Source organism: Schistocerca gregaria, chromosome 7, assembly GCF_023897955.1.
Source record: "Schistocerca gregaria isolate iqSchGreg1 chromosome 7, iqSchGreg1.2, whole genome shotgun sequence".
In the NCBI taxonomy this organism is placed as follows: Eukaryota; Metazoa; Arthropoda; class Insecta; order Orthoptera; family Acrididae; genus Schistocerca; species Schistocerca gregaria.
The window spans coordinates 47,332,001-47,353,552 of NC_064926.1; the positions used below are offsets into that span (position 1 = coordinate 47,332,001).

General features: G+C 42.0%; 1 protein-coding gene across 4 annotated transcripts in view; it reads left to right on the forward strand.

The window, feature by feature from the left end:
* The window catches only part of LOC126282023 (prothoracicostatic peptides), a 558,509-nt gene extending 543,024 nt beyond the window's left edge, over window positions 1-15,485 (forward strand). For all 4 annotated transcript variants that reach the window (XM_049981416.1, XM_049981417.1, XM_049981418.1 and 1 more), the window contains exon 5: window positions 15,237-15,485. The gene's annotated coding sequence lies outside the window, so the exon portion shown is untranslated. The remainder of the gene's footprint in view (window positions 1-15,236) is intronic.
* Window positions 15,486-21,552: the final 6,067 nt, after the last annotated feature.

The following is a 21,552-nucleotide window of genomic DNA, read 5'->3' on the forward strand; positions in this document are numbered from 1 at the left end:
GTTCTTGGAGCCACTCTGTAGCAGTTCTGGACGTGTAGAGCGTCGCATTGTCCTGCTGGAATTCCCTAGTAAGTCGGAATGCGAAATGGACATGAATGGATGCAGGTGATCAGACAGGATGCTTACGTACTTGTCAGCTGAGGGTTGTACTTAGACGTATAAAGGGTCCAATATCACTCCAACTGCACACGCCGCACACTATTACAGAGCCTTCACCAGCTTGAACAACCCCCTTCTGACGTGCTAGGTCCATGGATTCATGAGGTTGTCTTCACACCCGTACCCGTCGATCCGATCGATATAATTTTAAACAAGACTCGTCCGACCGGGTAACATGTCTCCAGTCATCAACAGTCCAAAGTCAGTGTTGATGGGCCCAGTCAAGGCGTAAAGTTTTGTGTCGTGCACTCATCAAGAGCACATGAGTGGGCTCCTAAAGGTCATATTGATGATGTTTCGTTGAATGGTTCGCACGCTGACACTCAATGATGGTCCAGCATTGAAATCTGCAGCAATCTGCGGAAGGGCTGCTCTTCTGTCACATTGAACGATTCTTTACAGTTGTCGCTGGTTCCATTCTTGCATGATCTTTTTCCGGCCGCAGCCATGTCGGAGATTTGATATTTTACCGGATTCCTGATATTCACAGTATACTCGTGAAATTGTCATACAGGAAGGCCCCATTTCATCGCTACCTCGCTGTACACCAAGTTCAGACTCACTTAAATCTTGATAACTTGCCTTTGTAGCAGCAGTAACCGTACTAACAACTGCGCCAGACGCTTGTTGTGTTACATAGGCTTTGTCGACCGCAGCGTCGTATTCTGCCTATTTACATATCTCATGCCTATTCCCAACGCCCGCACTTGCTTCTTTCTCTCCCACTGACGCTCTCTCTTGTCTCACGTACATTGGCGCTCTCTGCCTTTCTCTTCCACTGCAACTCTCAAATGCTCTAACTCCTGTATTTGCAGTATGACCAACTGTCATTGTCTCCTCTCTCACTTACGCTTTGTCTTCCATTCCCACTACCACTACCTCCACCATTCCTATGTAGGGGGTCCTACTTATTTTAGCCTTATACCGACGTCTTTAAAATTTCCATCCAAAATGCGTCTGCTACTTATCTAAGCAATAATTCTTTTGGAGATTGGGAGGGAGATCGGGAGGGAGCTGTGAGACGGGGGGGGGGGGGGGGGGGGAGCAGACCCCAAATTTATTTTTAGTCTCCTCTCATTTCTCTTTTCATTTCCACTGTCTCCTCTGTCTTTTGCTCCCACTGCTACTACCTCTATCTATCTCTCATTCTCCTTCACGACCGCTGTCTCCAACTCGTCATTACTATTTCGTCTCTCTTTGGCTCCCACTACTCCACTACTGTTGTCATCAACCATATATATCTCTCATTCACTGCCACCGTCCCTCTCTGATTGTCACGGTGTACCCTCTTTCTCTACCACTGACACTGTTTCCTCTCTCTTCCACCGTGTTTATCTCTCTGCTATTCTCTTTGAGCACAAAAAGCACGAATACGTTCGCAGGCCGAACTTATTTGTGAGAATGGAGAAACGAAGACTGAACCAGCTGGTTTCCCACTTTTCTGTCAAAGTCTTTTAAATAGGCACATATTCTCCTTTCCCGTGCTCTGACACGAGCATATTTCGTCTGGTTCTCCTCTTTTCCGAGCTACAGCAAAGTGTGCTGCTTATATAAAACGAATTCTCTAGGTCAGTAAAGTTTTAACTGTTTATTTTTATACTTAGACCTGTTTGCACCTGAAACAACAAATAAATGCGCTTAATATAAGGTGGACACAAAATCGTTTGCTTTACGTTTTCCTGGATACTTTCCTCATCGATCGTAATTCATTGGAAACGCCCACCTTATTATTTGAGTTTTATAAGAGTAAAAATGTTCTTAGATATATTATACTAAATTAGCAGTCTTTCTAGTTTTACATAATTTTTCTCAGGCATTTTAAATTCTTTTCACTCTTGATAAGACCCCTTTTAGCCCAAATTCTGTCACTGCAGTAGCACATTGGACATATTTCAATATTTGCTAGAAGTACGAAGACAAAATATTAGCATGTGATAAAAAAGTCACGCAATGTTCGGGCCACCTATGTCCATTATTACGGCAACTCAAATGCAGGTACATTTTGGACAGATATCAGTCACAATTAAAAATGTGCCTTAAAATGTTTAATTATATATAGCATTCGTCTAATTGTGCTACTAAGGTATTACAGAACCTACCATTTTCAAGATCGTTCCATAAAAAGCATGTAAATGTTTTTTTGAGTTATGTTGAGAGCTTCAGTTTGCTGTCTTCAGAATCCTTGCTATGACTCCACAACCCTTTCCATGTATTGACTACGTCAGCTGAAACTACATTTACGCTTCAGACCTTAGATTAGCGTGCATAAGTATGGTAACTTTGAATCTCTGTCTCTCGGCAACGGATAACGATATCGAAAAACGTTTCAAGTTTGCCCGCTAATATCAACTTAGAAACGTATAGCGAAACTTTCGACGATTTGCCACGAATAGAAACGATAGAAGCAGCCATCTCCACAGTTTGTACATTTGGTACCCAAAACTCATGGTTTCTGGAGTGTATCCTGATAACGGATAAAAATTTTCCGAAACGGGGAAATGTATTTAGATAAATGTCGAAAGTAAATCAAAATTTGAGACACATTCTACGGTTATCTATTTGTATAATTTCGGCCCTCGGTGCAAAAAACGGCAAAAGACCGATTTTTGCTGTTATATAAGGAATTTCCCGTGATTAAATGTTGCTTTTATAAGTACCCTAAGGCTCACCCTACACCAGACCTAATACAAAAGAAATGACTAATTTCCTCAATTAGTATGAGGTGTGTAACGTTTAATTTTTGGGCCTGTGCTGTAGGACAGATACAGTCTGCCGGTTCTTCCGATACGTATACAAATGACCCCTACGCTAAGGTAGGGTGTCGAGATTTCCGGAATCAAAATACGGGACCTAAATTGGAAGTTGAAATGAGCGGACATTTTTTAGAAACTGTTATTAATTGAACTACTACATTTACTAGATTTGCTCCTTTGTTCTACAATTGCATAGATTATCATATCGTTTTGTTAAAATTACTACTAAAAGATACATCAAAATACCTTCATCACCAATCGAGTAAATATTTTATTGTTGATCCATGCAATCACAGTATACCAGTTTCATCTAACTAAGTGTTTAACCAGGGTAGTAAATTATTTTTATTTACGTAGGTTGCTTATTTGTCACTCTCAATTGAACTGCAAGTTTCATCGCGGGTAGTTTCTAAATTACAGAAGTTGAATATTTTCAAACAGAATTTTATAAAAATCAGACCATGAAGTATCCACAAAATGAATCTTAGTTACAATTACTTCCTTCAAAGTTTGCACACTAAACCTCTTCTTTTAATCAGTTCATAAAGTATTTGTAATCGAGAACAATCTTTCTGCCGTAGCATTACTGCCACGTAGAGATAACACAAATGCCATAATGAACTACAAACACTTGCAGGGTTATCTTGAGATGTAAGTAAGCTGAAAATGATAGACCTCGTTCAGTTTGGCTTAATCAAGTACTGTATTTTCTTTATTCTTGCGTATGACCACGTTTCTTCTGCATTTGGTTATGCTACACATTAGATGAAAATAGGCTATTGCTATGCACGCGACAGTTAATGAAAAACGACCCAATACACATCCCGCATGTACACTACTGGCCATTAAAATTGCTACACCAAGAAGAAATGTATATGATAAACGGGTATTCATTGGAGAAATATTTTTTACTAGAACTGACATCTGATTACATTTTCTCGCAATTTGGGTGCATAGATCCTGAGAAATCACTACCCAGAACAACAACCTCTAGCCGTAATAGCGGCCTTGATACGCCAGGGCATTGAGTCAAACAGAGCTTGGATGGCGTGTACACTATACCACAGTTCAGCAAGAGTAGTGACTGACGTATTGTGGCGAGCCAATTGCTCGGCCACCATTGACCACACGTTTTCAATTGGTGAGAGATCTGGAGAGTGTGCTGGCCAGGGCACCAGTCTAACATTTTCTGTATCCAGAAAGGCCCGTACAGGACCTGCAACATGCAGTCGTGCATTATGCTGCTCAAATGTAGGGTTTCGCAGGGATCGAATGAAGGGTAGAGCCACGGGTCGTAACACATCTGAAATGTAACGTCCACTGTTCAAAGTGCCGTCAATGCGAACAAGAGGTGACCGAGACGTGTAACCAATGGCATCCCATACCATCATGCCGGTTGATACGCCACTGTGGCGATGACGAATAAACGCTTCCAACTTGCGTTCACCGAGATGTTGCCAAACATGGATACGACCATCACGATTCTGTAAACAGAACCTGGATTCATCCGAAAAAAATGACGTTTTGCCATTCGTGCACCCAGGTTAGTCGTTGAGTACACCATCGCAGGCGCTCTTTTCTGTGATGCAGCGTCAAGGGTAACCGCAGCCAAGGTCTCCGAGCTGATAGTCCATGCTGCTGCAAACGTCGTCGAACTGTTCGTACAGATGGTTGTTGTCTTGAAAAACGTCCCCATCTGTTGACTCAGGGATCGAGACGTGGCTGCATGATCCGTTACTGCTGCTTGTGTATGAGAAATCGGTTGGAAACTTTCCTTGTGTCAGCAAGTTGTAGGTGTCGCCACAGGCGCCAACCTTGTGTGAATGCTCTGGAAAGCTAATCATTTGCATATCACAGCACCTTCTTCCAGTCGGTTAAATGTCGCGTCTGTAGCACGTCATCTTCGTGGTGTAGCAATTTTAATGGCCAGTAGTTTAATTTGTCGGAACAACGGGACATTTAAGCTAAATAAGGGCCGATCTCGTAATATACGGCTGTCCCAGACACTTGCCCCTTACCCTTACGAACAACAGAACCGGAGATATGACCCACTGAAAAACCGTCTTTTTGCGCGCGGCGTTTTGGTACATAATGGTAATGTGTGCTGTCGTACGCGGGCCGGTAGATAGCTCACTACTCTTGGAGCCGTACCAGGCAGTATTGATAGAGGAAACACAGAATATGGCACGGCGCTATACTCCTAGCAAACGGGGCAGCTGCTCATCAGAATTCTGCGGCAGACGCTGCGCTGTAAGGGAGCCGCAGTGCACCACGGAAGGAGATTTACTCCTAGAAATTCTGGAGCGTGTGTTCTGACAAGAGTTGGGTAACGTATCCGTCTCTCCCACGTAAGTCTCGCTGTGTACTATTCAGGGGGAATCAGAGATATTTCGAGCTCATACAGAAAGGTGTTCATCTCACGCGGTATTAGCGATTGGAATAGGAAAGGGAGTAGAATGTATTGCTACCACAAGTACCCTCCGCTACACGTCGAAAGGTGACTTGTGAAGTATAGGTTGCTTTGGACTCATGGTGCGTTAGCCTTATGTTATAATTCTGACTTCATCATGTCCGGAAGCCTCTAGCAACCTGTTACACGTTCGATTCTTGTGAGAACGGTGCTCGTATGTCATTCCTTTCACGTGGGCACGCTCCACCAAGCCACAAGATCCATTTTGCAACGTACCAAACCAGCTAGCGTTGAGCTACTCATCTGGAGGCTGAAGTAAAAATCAATTTTTCCTGTTGTTTAATAGAAAGGAAATAAAGAATACAATGATGATGCTGTAACGTCGGCGAAACATGTGCCAGTGGAAAGGAAGAGAAACTTCTCTTTGTTCATGTCGGAACGTACACAAAACAAACTCAGATTTAGTCTTCTGCCTCACTTCATTAAGAAATGATTATGAACTTTGAACCATTATAAAGTGATTGAATACCACCAAAATTATGTTAACTGCCGCTTTTCTTCGTCTTTATCGTTCATGAGCACATTATGATATGATCAGCTTGTTTGCCATGAACTATTTCAATTTAACATCACATGTCAGTAAGCTAGATAGGCTGTTTTTAGCCTTGCGAATACTAACAAAATGCGTCAAAATTAAACATGTTGTTTTGTAAACATCTTTAGCTATTTTCACCCGGATAAGGACTAACTCCCACGAAACAGTACGTCATACCGTCTGATGGACACAAAAGCATACGGAATGAACTACTGGCGACAGATGAATGAACATTACATCTACCTCTATATCTACATCGATATTCTGCAAATCACGTTTAAGCGCCTTGCTGAGAGTTTATCGAACCACCTTCACAATAATTCTCTATTACTTCATTTTCAGACAGCACGCGAAAAAAACGAACACGTATATCCTTCCGTGTGAGCTCTGATTTCCCTTATTTTATTATGATAATAGTTTCTCCCCATGTAGATCGTCGTCAACAAAATATTTTCGCATTCGAAGAAGAAAGTTGCTAAAATTTCGTGAGAAGATTCCGCCGCAACGAAAAACGCCTTTGTTTTAATGGTATCCACCCCAATTCCTGAATCATTTCCTTGGCACTCTACTCGCTATTTCTAGATAATATAAAACGTGCTGCTTTTCGTTGAACTTTCTCAAAGTACTCCGTAAATCCCATCTGGTAAGGATCCCAAACCGCGCAGCAGTACTCCAAAAGAGGACCGAAAAGCGTAGGGTGGGCAGTCTCTTTAGTAGATCTGTTATATTTTTTAAGTAATCTGCCAGTAAAACGCAGTCTTTGGTTTGTCTTCCATACAACATTTTTCTTTACAATTTAAATTGTCCGTAATTGTAATTCCAAGCCATTTAGTTGAATTTATGGCCTCTAGATTAGTGCAACCGAAGTTTAACAGATTCATTTTAGCGCTCATGTGGATGACCCCACATTTTTAGATATACAGGTTCAATCGCAAATTTTCGCACCATTCAGATATCTTTTCTAAATCGTTTTGCAATTTGTTTTGATCTTCTGGTGAGATACTAGACGATACAAAATGTTCAAATGTGTGTGAAATCTTATGGGACTTAACTGCTAAGGTCATCAGACCATAAGCTTACACACTACTTAACCTAAGTTATCCTAAGGACAAACACAAACACCCATGCCCGAGGGAGGACTCCAACCTCCGCCGGAATCAGCCGCACAGTCCATGACTGCATAGACGATACACGACAGCATCATCTACAAACAATCTAACGCGTCTGCTCAGGTTGTCCCCTACATCTTTTACATAGATAAGGAACAGCAGAGGGCCTATAACATTACATTGGAGAACGGCTGTGAGTTAGTTAAGGCAGAGGTTATTCTTGTCAACCGGAATCAAATAATAATTGGATCCTTTTACAGACCTACCAGTTCAGATAAAACAATTACTAAAAGGTTCAAAGAAAATTTGAGTTTTATTTCAAACATGTACCCGGCTCGTACAATTATAGTTGCGGTGACTTCAATTTACCTTCGGTATTTTGGCAAAAAGACATGTTTAAATCTGGAGGTACGCATAAAACATCATCCGAAATTGTGCTAAACGCATTCTCTGAAAATTATTTCGAGCAGTTAGTTCATGAGTCCTCGCGAATAGTAAACGGTTGTGTAAACACACTTGACCTCATACGAACAAATAATTCAAATAACGAGCATCAAAACAGATACAGAGATTCTACATCTACATCTACATTTATACTCCGCAAGCCACCCAGTGGCGTGTGGCGGAGGGCACTTCACGTGCCATTGTCATTACATCCCTTTTCTGTTCCAGTCGCGTATGGCTCGCTGGAAGAACGACTGTCTGAAAGCCTAAGTGCGCGCTCGAATCTCTCTAATTTTACATTCGTGATCTCCTCGGGAGGTATAAGTAGGGGGAAGCAATATATTCGATACCTCATCCAGAAACGCACCCTCTCGAAACCTGGCGAGCAAGCTACACCGCGATGCAGAGCGCCTCTCTTGCAGAGTCTGCCACTTGTGTTTGCTAAGCATCTCCGTAACGCTATCACGGTTACCAAATAACCCTGTGACAAAACGTGCCGCTCTTCTTTGGATCTTCTCTATCTCCTCCGTCAACCCGATCTGGTACGGATCCCACACTGATGAGCAATGCTCAAGTATAGGTCGAACGAGTGTTTTGTAAGCCACCTCCTTTGTTGATGGACTACATTTTCTAAGGACTCTCCCAATGAATCTCAACCTGGTACCCGCCTTACCAGCAATTAATTTTATATGATCATTCCACTTCAAATAGTTCCGCACGCATACTCCCAGATATTTTACAGAAGTAACTGCTACCAGTGTTTGTTCCGCTATCATATAATCATACAATAAAGGATCGTTCTTTCTATGTATTCACAATACATTACATTTGTCTATGTTAAGGGTCAGTTGCCACTCCCTGCACCAAGTGCCTATCCGCTGCAGATCTTCAATCCAGCCACACAGCTGGTCTGATATTCCGTAGGCTCTTACTTTGTTTATCAGGCGACAGTGCGGAACTGTATCGAACGCCTTCCGGAAGTCTAGGAAAATAGCATGTATCTGGGAGCCTGTATCTAATATTTTCTGAGTCTCATGAACAAATAAAGCTAGTTGCGTCTCACACGATCGCTGTTTCCGGAATCCATGTTGATTCCTACAGAGTAGATTCTGGGTTTCCAAAAACGACATGATACTCGAGCAAAAAAATGTTCTAAAATTCTACAACAGATCGACGTCAGAGATATAGGTCTATAGTTTTGCGCATCTGCTCGACGATCCTTCTTGAAGACTGGGACAACCTGTGCTCTTTTCCAATCATTTGGAACCTTCCGTTCCTCTAGAGACTTGCGGTACACGGCTGTTAGAAGGGGGGCAAGTTCTTTCGCGTACTCTGTGTAGAATCGAATTGGTATTCCATCAGGTCCAGTGGACTTTCCTCTGTTGAGTGATTCCAGTTGCTTTTCTATTCCCTGGACACTTATTTCGATGTCAGCCATTTTTTCGTTTGTGCGAGGATTTAGAGAAGGAACTGCAGTGCGGTCTTCCTCTGTGAAACAGCTTTGGAAAAAGGTGTTTCGTATTTCAGCTTTAAGCGTGTCATCCTCTGTTTCAATGCCATCATCATCCTGAAGTGTCTGGATATGCTGTTTCGAGCCACTTACTGATTTAACGTAAGACCAGAACCTCCTAGGATATTCTGTCAAGTCGGTACATAGAATTTTACTTTCGAATTCACTGAACGCTTCTCGCATAGCCCTCCTTACGCTAACTTTGACATCGTTTAGGTTTTGTTTGTCTGAGAGGTTTTGGCTGCATTTAAACTTGGAGTGAAGCTCTATTTGCTTCCGCAGTAGTTTCCTAACTTTGTGGTTGAACCACGGTGGGTTTTTCCCGTCCCTCACAGTTTTACTCGGCACGTACCTGTCTAAAACGCATTTTACAATTGCCTTGAACTTTTTCCATAAACACTTAACATTGTCAGTGTCGGAACAGAAATGTTCGTTTCGATCTGTTAGGTAGTCTGAAATCTTCCTTCTATTACTCTTGCTAAACAGATAAACCTGCCTCCCTTTTTTTTATATTCCTATTAACTTCCATATTCAGGGATGCTGCAAGTCCTTATGATCACTGATTCCCTGTTCTGCACAAACAGAGTCGAAAAGTTCGGGTCTGTTTGTTATCAGTAGGTCCAAGATGTTATCTCCACGAGTCGGTTCTGTGTTTAATTGCTCGAGGTAATTTTCGGATAGTACACTCAGTATAATGTCACTCGATGCTCTGTCCCTACCACCCGTCCTAAACATCTTAGTGTCCCAGTCTATATCTGGTCAATTGAAATCTCCACCTAAGACATGTATTCCAAATTTTCTCTCAGTTGTTCTGCCACTAATGCTGCTGAGTCGGGAGGTCGTTAAAAGGAGCCAACTATTAACCTAGCTCTGTTGTTGAGTGTAGGAGCCAACTGTTAACCTAGCTCTGTTGTTGAGTGTAACCTCCACCCATAATTACTGAATACAGGATTGTCGTTTCGAAATGGAATGTTGTAACCACCAAATCCTCCAAAAATAAACGAAAAATATACCTATACAACAAAATCAGATAAATATTGACGCCGTCCTGAGAGAGAATCACCATTCCTTCCAAGTTAACAACGCAACCGTAGACTAGAGGTGGTTTGAATTGAAAGAAATAGTATCGACAGCAGTTGGGTGATTTATACCAAATAAATTAACAAACGACGGAGCTGATCCCCCTTGGTACACAAAGCGGGCAGAACACTGTTGCAGGGACAACAAAAAGCATGCCAAATTTCAACGAACACAAAATCTCCAAGATTGGCGATCCTTTGAAAAAGCTCATGATTTAGCGCCGACATGAAACGCGAGATGCTTATAACAGTTTCCACAACGAAACTTTATCTCGAACCCTAGTCGTATGTAAAGTATGATAGCGGCAAGACACAGTCAATGCTTCTCTGCGCGATAGCAAAGGAAATACTATCGACGACAGTGCTGTCAAAGCAGAGTTACTAAACATCGCCTTTCGATATTTCTTTACCCAAGAATACGAAGTAAGTATTCCAGAATTCGAATCAAGAACAGCTGCCAACATGCGTAACTTAAAAGTAGATATCCTCGGAGTAGTGAAGCAACTTAAATCACTTACTATAGGCAAGTCTTCGGGTCCAGACTGTATACCAATGAGGTACCTTTCAGAGTATGCTGATGCAATAGCTCCATACTTAATCATATAGAACCGCACCCAAAGACTGCAAAGCCGCAGAAGTCACACCAGTAATCAAGACGGGAGTAGGAGCAATCCACTACATTACAGGCCCACATCGTTAACGTCGATGTGCAGCAGGATTTTAAAACATCTATTGTGTTCGAACAATATGAATTACCTCGAAGAAAACAGTCTATTGACACACAGTCAACAGGGATTTAGAAAACATTCTTGTGAAATCCAACTAGCTCTTCACGCACACGAAGTGTTGAGTTCTATTGACAAGGGATTTCAAATTGATGTGTAGATTTCCGGAAGGCTTTTGACACCGTACCACACAACCGGCTTGTGGTGAAATTGCGTGCTTGTGGAATATTGTCTCGGTTATGTGACTGGGTTCGTGATTTCCTGTCAGAGAGGTTACATTTCGTAGTAACTGACGGAAAGTGATCGAGTGATACTGAAGTGACATTGAACATAGCCTGTGTACTGGTTGATGACTGGTTACCGACTCAGAATTAACGCAGATGGCTGAACGTTTAGTGCTGGATACTGAGCCAACACTGCTATGTGTGTGCGCCTGTTTTAGACGCAAATAGTAGGCATACATAAATCACGAATTGTTAAAAAACTGTGCTTCTACAATTTATACAGACGTTAACATAAAATATAGTCAACGTGGAAGGCATAAATATACAATAGGGAGCGAAAAAAAATTGTTTAATCAAAAGCTGTATAATTATAAAATGGCAAAAGACTAGGTACTGCTTTGTGAGGGGTAAGCATCAATGTAGAAGGCGGTTCCCAGTGTTCGACAAGAATTTTCCAGTAAGTTGAAATTTTACTGGAATAATTAATAAACTAACATGTTACTTTTGTGAGCGTATAATTTTTCGAAACAGAAGACTCGTGTCTACAAAATCATAACACTGGATTTTGGAAAGATTGGAAAATTCAGGAATACGAAAAATTTGAATATGCATCACATTTCAAATATTTTTTTTCAGAAAATGTGAATTATTTGCTTTAAAAACTAAATAAGGACTTTCAAGTAAGCTATTTTAATGTTGAAGCAAACAGTTTTTGCTGAGGTACACATGGATCACAGGTATCGTAAATTATGAAATTTCTTTAGATACAATATTTGCCTGTGATCAAAATCTGCTATTGCCACTGGCATTCAGTAAACAATACTACAAGTAATCAAGTACAGTGCTACACAACGCGAATAAGAAATTAGTTATTTTTTGTATGTCTGGTATGGAACAGTGATGAGAAAAGAGAAAAGAAACAAAAATCATTTTGCCGACGGAAGTGATAAGGGACAAGAGCGTCATAATGTACACAATGCAAAATCGACGTGTACATCACCACTGTTAGTATCTCACTCAGCGCTGCGACTGTCGACACACGTTTGCAGCTACGCCCTTCACTCGTTTCCACCCGCGTTCTAAAAGTCAGTATTTCTGTAATTTTTTCTTTTCGTAAAGGGTCTTTCTCTGCCTTCTTCCCTTACTCAACTTCCTGTGTCCCGTCAATACTGCCCGTCGACCTAAGAACCGTGAACCTGTGGTTAGATCGGTCCAATGGTAATCCCATCTACGTGGGAGCGCCTCACACATGCAACTCAAGAGCATCCTATATTGGATGTAGCTAATTTCTTGGACGTTCTAGACTTTTTCTCGTGCTACTTTGCCCTTTCAAAATTAGCTACGGAATTCGAAAGTTGATATATATAAAAATATAAACGATTCTGCTGAAATGTGTTTTGTGGAGCAGAGGAGCCGTCATCCTCTCGCGACCACCCTCCCTCCCCCCTTCCCCCCGCTCCCTGGATTCTTGCCTGCCATACAACTGCTATTACGTGAGGCCGTAATATTGAGACTATCAGACTTCATCAAAGCTTTTAACACTGTCAACTTTGACTTTACTGTCCAGAAAAATGCACCAGATAAATCTTCCGGATAGAGAGCTGTAGTTGCTCAAAAACATCCAGCAATATGTTGTCTGTGGGGATGGAATATCGTGCAAGAAGAATTTTATTTCATGAGCGCCACAGTAGCCAATTCTGGGCCCAGTTATGTTTTCCTTGTATGTCAATGATATTTCGTGTATTGTTCTCCTGAATCATCATATATAAACCGACGATCTCCAGCTTTAACTTAGTGTCAGACCGGAAGATATAAATACAACGGCCGCCCAGATGGATGATGATCTGGCTTCAGTGGTAACGTGGGTTCGAAACCTGTGGCTTAAACTAAACTTAAAAATGGCAAGGCGCGAGTGATCTTCGCATCCTATCAGAAATTGTCTTGTATTCCGCTCGACGGTATTCCAATACATACTATATTAGAAAACAGGAGAAAACTAGGGTGTAGCCTTACTGATGAACTCATATGTTAAGTCCCATGGTGGTCAGAGCCATTTGAACCATTTTGAACACTCACACAACAACGGAACCTCCACCATTGTGACGTAATTCAAAATATCAAAAGAAGTGAAAACATTAGACGGTTAGAGCTAAAAGTCAATGTTTGTGTGCGCCAAAACTGCAACGGTCGTCAAATATCCCTGTTAGCGCTTCGTACGGCTAGTTAGGACGGTTTCGGCCAGACAAGTTACGTGACAACCGCGCGCTCTGTCTACTTCACTGGCTCCTTAGTAACCCGCATCAGACAAACATCTATCTTCAAATCAAAGTCGAAACACTAAATCCCACTCATCTAGTATCCCACCTGTGCCCTCTCATAAAATTAAAACACCTTCGCCGTTGCTGCTGTCCGCCTCTGGAAAAAGCTGCTCTACATTCAGCGCAAGATCCAAAGCCTTGCCGCTTTTTAAAGGCAGTTGAGGCAACTTTCTTGTGTCACCCACACACCGTTTCTGCAAAATTAATATATATGCAGAATTTTCCCCGGTTCGCCTCCGTAGCTGAACGTGCGGGCACAGTAACTGAGCGTGTTCGGACAGTGGACTGGCAACGTTCTGCACCAAAAAAAACTGAGTGAGTTTCTCATCTACGGAAGCTGGGACATCTCGTGTGACATCCACAGATAACGGATGAAGATAAAACGGCGAATAAAGAGATAGACAGAAATAAGAAACGAAACCAAAATGGTCTTGATGGGCAACTGTCATGAAGAACACCTGGGTTCGAACCCCGGCAGTGCCATGGATATTTTCTTGGTGGGGGTACTGGGAAGCTGTCGCATTTGTTGCCTAGTAATGCCAACCGAGGAGCTACTTCAATGAAAAATAGTGGCTTCAAGGTCAAGAAAATAGACAACGGTGCTTCCCTCACGCCCCTCTATACCTCTTTCGCATGACGCCATATGGCAGAGGATGACACGGTGGTCGGTCGGTCCCGATTGGCCCATTCGCAGCCAGAACAGCAGAGCTTTCCTTCCAGTTCTCCCTAAATCATATAGTACAAATAGTAAAGCTTATATTCCTACGTGCTCCCGTTTCTACTCATTTCTCCTTACATTCAAACAAAAGTCACGCCACTTCTCCTCTCTCCCCATATTTCACTTCTTTCCGTATGCCCATTGCTCATAATTGAAACCTACCTTTCCCTAACTTGTATTTACTCTTGTTCTTGTAATGTATGAGTATAAACTGTGTGTCTGCACTTTTGTAAAATTTAAATTCTAAATGTAGTAGTCTAACATGCTTATCCTAATATACAGTGTGATTCAGTGTCCTTACCGATGTCGACTTATGCAACCCGCGTTACGGCTACAACAGGAACGGCATCCAGACGACAGTCATGTAATAAGCATTTAAGTTCCCTTTCAGAGGTTTGGGCGACTGTTACAAACGAAATCTTACTGAAAAAATACGAGAGATGATAGGCCATGAATTACCCGATATTTCTGAACCAAGATGGATCTTACTTCTGCCATACTTATTCAGGTTTCTCCAGCCTCTCGTTGTGTAATTATCAGTATAGTCATACAGGATTTGGATATCTCTGGAAGTTTATTCCATTTATAGTACTTATTCATTCGTAAATGGTTAAGAAACGCGTGTTCCATCAGAAACAAATAAATTAACAGGAGAATTCAAAATGGGAAGTAACAACTTTCTGAAATGTAACTCAATGAAAAGATTGATGTATGACTCGCAGCACTAATGTGCTAAGGTTTTCGCACTAGGTCTAAAATGTCTTCGTTTACTTTACAAATTATTCTGCGACATTTTAACAATATGCTTCACATATGCAAAGCGAACTGGCCAGCAACTTTGTTCTGTCGTGTGGGATTGCATGCAACGATATTAGTAGGGAGAACATAATCACCCTGTATGTAATTTAAAATATATATAATGCCTGGTAAAATGTATGAAATGACCTGATAGCCCTAATCTTGCCAAGTTAAATAAATTTATGAATAGATAGATTTAAACCAGGAAAATAGAAGAAGAGTTACATTACTTAAATAGAAGAAGGGTTACTAGCAATTAAACGGATTATCTAAAAAAATGGTCAAATTTAGTATGAGTCTAAATGTAAAAACTCACCTTAATCTGGATATCAGGTGACAGCATGTTTGCCTTACCAAAGCAAAGTCTCATGCTCTGCTCTCTCAAATGTTTCAGGATGATGATGGAGTGGTGCATCTGGAAGCGCGTCACCACCACCACCTTGACTGCCCCCCCACCCTTAGAGAAACGTCGCTGGTGGCGCCATGTGCTGCAGAAGACTCGCCAGCCAGCTCTCTGTAATTTTAGTCTACCTGTACCATCTCTGTATATCTGTCGGTTACACCCTGTAGTTATCCTCTTGTTCGACGGTACGGTTTGTTATTTTCTGTGTAAATACCAATAAAGGAAATGTGCAGCACTGTACTGTCTACATTCACTATACTTTACATTCTTACATATCCTCTGTCTTGCGTTACCCTTCGCCATACGAAGTGTAAAAGATGGCCATGTCTTTATCAGATCAAAACTTTAAAAATCAAAGTTATCATGCAACCTAGATAATCCAAATAATGTGAACACCTTTTTTTACAAATAATAGTCAAGATACCTACAAAATATAGATGTCAGAACAGTAACAAAAAATGCATCTTGAGTAAATTTTTTCTTTATGTGAGCTTTCTTCTAAGAGATGATGATGATGATGATGTTTGGTTTGTGGAGTGGTCAACTGCATAGTCGTCAGCAGCTGTACAGAGTTCCAATTTTTCACAGTCCAATTTGTTACACAGTCCAATCTAGCCACTGCCACGAATGACGAGGATAATGATAAAATGATGAGGACAACACAAGCACACAGTCCCCACGCAGAGAAAAATCCCCAAGCCGGATGGGGAATCGAACCTGGGACCCAGTGAACCAAAGGTAGCAACAGTAGCAATTAGATCCTGAGCTGCTGACTCCGCAGAGAGGGATGTGGTGAAACAATTACACTATCTGATCAAAAGTACCCCAAAACCGATTAATGGACATACTACAGTGAATTATTATTTTCGAAAAACGAAAGTTTTCTATTTCGTATGGCGCTTTTCAGTGGCAACTGAAAAATAAATTTTGATAAGGTGGAACTTACTGGAATGCCAATAACTAAAAGAAGCAGCCAATTAAAAAAATGATAATTTTATATTATCACACGGCACAGATAGATTTATCACTAAGAGAGAGAAAAGGAATAACTCAAGATTTGTCTAACCTGCTTTGAACCGCGCACACCATTTGTTGGCCGTGTGCAGATCATTAATACCACGCGTAATGCACAAAAGTGCTGCCCGGAAACTGCATTTACAGATTGGCTTAACAGATGTCAGGGACGCACGAATGGCTGCTACAAGTTCAGACATCAGTGATGTTCGGCAGCAGCCAGCAAACGAGATGTCGGCAGTCTTGCAGTTCTCCTAGCTGAAACATAGAAAGATTGACAGGCAAGGTTAACGTTATTTAAATGAAACATTGATAAACAATTATTCATATATTGTCGATACTTTAACACAGAAAAGTACTGTAGACACCTTGAAAATATCTTTCACGTACAACTGCCTGTTACATAATGATTCGAGAGAGCGACCATTAAGAGAGCGATCGACAAGAGCGGAGACATCAATAGACAGCGGGACTCAGGAGAGAGGAGAGATATCCAGAGAGAAAGAGAGAGAGCTAGACGTCGTTTCTGTTTATATACAAGTAGATAACTGAAGGCAACTTAACTGTCGTATTTCCTCAGTCTCTTCCTGTTCTGGAAGCCTGTCGATTGGAGAAATGTTCGAGAGACTTCGCTGCCCTCCTTTCCGGGCTGAATGATCACGTAAACTTTTATTATTGTCGTTGCTGAGCTGCGTGTGATGCAACTATCTGCCAATTAAGAAATACAATTACTCGCTTTTGCTAGTTTTAACATCTGTATGCTCTCTTACAATTAAGAAAAATTTCAATTTGCATTATAAGACAACTTAAAGAAAATACACGGCATTACTACAAAAATATAGCGTCTCTTACGTAGATTTAAATACATTATTTTAGTTCTTAGGGCTTAAATTTATTTACACATAAAAAGAAACATGGCAATAGGGAGTGTACAACTTCGCCTATATAACAGCTTCCCTGGAGCACACAGTGAGGTGTCTGTATGCCTGTAGAGCCTCAGCAGAGTGCAGTGATGTTGGACACTCCGATCTGAAACGAAGGCGATGTTCTGACTCATCGCAAAGGTACACTATGTGATCAAAAGTATCCAGACACCCCTAAAAACATACGTTCTTCATATTATGTGCATTTTGCTGCCACCTGCTTCCACGTACTCCACATCAGTGACCTCAGTAGTCCTTAGACATTGTGAGAGATCAGAATGGGCGCTCCGCGGAACTCACGGACTTCGAACGTGGTCAGGTGATTGTGTGTCACTTGTGTCATACGTCTGTACGCAAGATTTCCACACTCCTAAAAATTCCTAGGTCCACTGTTTCCGATGTGATAGTGAAGTGGAAACGTGAATGGACACCTACAGCACAAAAGCATACAGGCCGAACTTCTCTGTTGATTGACAGAGAGCGCCGGCAGTTGAAGGGGGTCGTAATGTGTAGTAGGGAGACATCTATCCAGACCATTACACAAGAATTCCAAACTGCATCAGGATCCACTGCAAGTACTATGACAGTTAGGCGGGTGGTGAGAAAACTTGGATTTCATGGTTGAACGGCAGGTAAATGCCAAACGACGCTTCGCTCAGTGTAAGGAGCGTAAACATCGTACGATTGAACTGTGGAAAAACCCTGTGTGGAGTGACGAATCACGGTACACAATGCGGCGGTCCGATGGGAGAGTGTGGGTATGGCGCAGGGCCGATAATCTCCATCTGCCAGTGTGTGTAGTGGCAACAGTAAAATTCGGAGGCGGTGGTTTTATAGTGTGGTCGTGTTTTTCATGGAGGAGGCTTGCACGCCTTGTTTTGCGCGGCACTATCACAGCACAGGCCTACATTGTTGTTTTAAGCACCTTCTTGCTTCCCACTGCTGAAGAGCAATTCGGGGATGGTGATTGCATCTTTAAACACGATCGAGCACCTGTTCATAACGGACGGCCTGTGGGGGAGTGGTTACACGACAGTAATATCCCTGTAACGGACTGTCCTGCACAGAGTCCTGACCTGAATCCTACTGAATACCTTTGGGATGTTTTCGAACGCCGACGTCGTGCCAGGCTTCACCGATGGACATCGATACCTCTCCTCAGTGCAGCACTGCGTGAAGAATGGGCTGCCATTCCTCAAAAAACCTTCCAGCACCTGATTGAACGCATGCCATTATACACCACTATACTTCAAAACTCACATGTGAATGCTTCTGCTGATATCATATGTTTTTCCCAACCACCGTCTCCAGTTCTTGACGGTCCCTATCCGAGAGTACATGAGGTCGGATTAGCCTTGGTTTAGCTGTAACTCTTCCTTCGGCCTTCCAATTTATAGTCACATCATCGACCGCTGACGTGGACAGCATCAAAAGGGATAAATTTCGCTGGCGGATGTGTTACTCAGGTAACGTTAAATGACTAGTTACTTTCGAAGTACTGTCCTTCCTCGACCGTCACGTCCTGCTGTCACCGCCTCTCTACTGACAAAACAGTACTCGTCGCCGCCTTTCATACTACCTGTGCCGCCCCTCGTGTCAGTGCTGTATTTCAAGGTGGTGTCCGGGTACACTTGCTCAGACAATATAGCGTAATGTGCTCGCATTCATGAGGAACTGGTCAACCGAATCTTCGTTTCCGGTGGTTTTTCTAAAACACTTTAAAACGATTCACATATTGGTTTCTTTCGAAAAGGACACGGCTGTTCCCTTCTGTATCACTGCTTGTGCCTCTCGATTTAATGACCCAACCATCAACCTCGTAACCTTCTTGTCTCCAATTACAAAATAGCTACACCAACTGTATCTGACCTTTTGAAACTTCCTGGCAGATTAAAACTGTGTGCCGGACCGAGACACGGACTCGGGACCTTTGCCTTTCGCGGGCAAGTGCAAGTGCAAGAGCACTTGCCCGCGAAAGGCAAAGGTCCCGAGTTCGAGTCTCGGTCCGGCACACAGTTTTAATCTGCCAGGAAGTTTCATATCAGCCCACATTCCGCTGCAGAGTGAAAATTTCATTCAAGAAACATCCACTAGCCTGTGGCTAAGCCATGTCACCGCAATATCCTTTCTTTCAAGAGTGCTAGTTCTGCAAAGTTCGCAGGAGAGCTTCTGTAAAGTTTGGAAGGTAGAAGACGAGGTACTGGCAGAAGTAAAGCTATGAGGACGGGGCGTGAGTCGTGCTTGGGTAGCTCAGTTGGTAGAGCACTTGCCCGCGAAAGGAATAGGTCCCGATTTCGAGTCTCGGTCCAGCATACAGTTTTAATCGGCCAGGAAGTTTCATATCAGCGCACACTCCACTGTAGAGCGAAAATTTCATTCCATCTGACCTTTTAATTTTATACTTTCTTTCCTGGTACGCACTTTGCTGAACCACTAGTGTACAACAAAGTAAAGGCACGAGACAATATCTTTGCGGTAACAGGATCAACTGCCAAGACAAATTTCGTCAATGACATCAGTTTGCCGCCGTGTCTGTTATTTTTACCCTGAAACTACAGTATGTGATTTTATATTGTTCACTATATGTAGTTTTGGCTTGTAGCAATTCTCATGTGTCTGAAAAACATATCTCATACAACATAATAAACATACAAAATATAAAGTAACCACTGGTTGATTAGTCGACGAAGTAAGATGGCATATTAGAAACGCTCATACATAGAATACAACCAGTTCACATCTCTATGTCACACAATTCTAGAAACAGAGCGTTGTTGGTCTGATAAAAATTGCAGTTAAACGCAAACTGATTAAAATATTAAATGGAAAGTATACACCAAGGGAGACAATCATACAATAAAATGTTTAACTACGTTAACGGACTTCAGAGTTTAAGGCCAACACCAGATGTTACGATAACAGTAGTGACACAGCATACTCATTTACTGGATCAAGGGAGTATTAAACAATGGCAGTGACACCTCGTGGCTAATTGGTCAGAGATAACATGAGCGGAAGGATAAATTCTCTGTTTAATGTTTCTGGACTAGGTAAGTGGCAAAGTTACACGGATCATTGTTTCTTTATTATGTGTGCTAGCTTTACAGGGAGATCCAGTTCACATTCCTCTTAACATGACAAGACAAAGGGCAAATTCTCATCTTCATTCTTGGGAACCGCAGCCATAAGGAACATTCAGATAGGATTATAAATAATTTTAATTAAACGTTATAATATTTTTGTAAGATATTTATCCCCCCATGAATAATTGACCTTGCCGTTGGTGGGGAGGCTTGCGTGCCTCAGTGATACAGATGGCCGTACCGTAGGTGCAACCACAACGGCGGGGTATCTGTTGAGAGGCCAGACAAACGTGTGGTTCCTGAAGAGGGGCAGCAGCCGTTTCAGTAGTTGCAGGGGCAACAGTCTGGATGATTGACTGATGCGGCCTTGTAACACTAACCAAAACGGCCTTGCTGTGCTGGTACTGGGAACGGCTGAAGCAAGGGGAAACTACAGCCATAATTTTTACCGAGGGCATGCAGCTTTACTGTATGGTTAAATGATGATGGCGTCCTCTTGGGTAAAATAATACGGAGGTAAAATAGTCCCCCATTCGGATCTCCGGGCGGGGACTACTCAAGAGGATGTCGTTATATGGAGAAAGAAAACTGGCTTTCTACGGGTGGGAGCGTGGAATGTCAGATCCCTTAATCGGGCAGGTAGGTTAGAAAATTTAAGAAGGGAAATGAATAGGTTAAAGTTAGATATAGTGGGAATTAGTGAAGTTCGGTGGCAGGAGGAACAAGACTTCTGGTCAGGTGACTACAGGGTTATAAACACAAAATCAAATAGGGGTAATGCAGGAGTAGGTTTAATAATGAATAGGAAAATAGGAATGCGGGTAAGCTATTACAAACAACATAGTGAACGCATTATTGTGGCCAACATAGATACGAAGCCCACACCTACTACAGTAGTACAAGTTTAAATGCCAACTAGCTCTGCAGATGACGAAGAAATTGAAGAAATGTATGATGAAATAAAAGAAATTATTTAGATAGTGAAGGGTGACGAAAATTTAATAGTCATGGGTGACTGGAATTCGGTAGTAGGAAAAGGGAGAGAAGGAAACGTAGTACGTGAATATGGACTGGGGCAAAGAAATGAAAGAGGAAGCCGCCTGGAAGAATTTTGCACAGAGCACAACTTAATCATAGGTAACACTTGGTTCAAGAATCATAAAAGAAGGCTGTATACATGGAAGAAGCCTGGAGATACTGACAGGTTTCAGATAGATTATATAATGCTACGACAGAGATTTAGGAACCAGGTTTTAAATTGTAAGACATTTCCAGGGGCAGATGTTG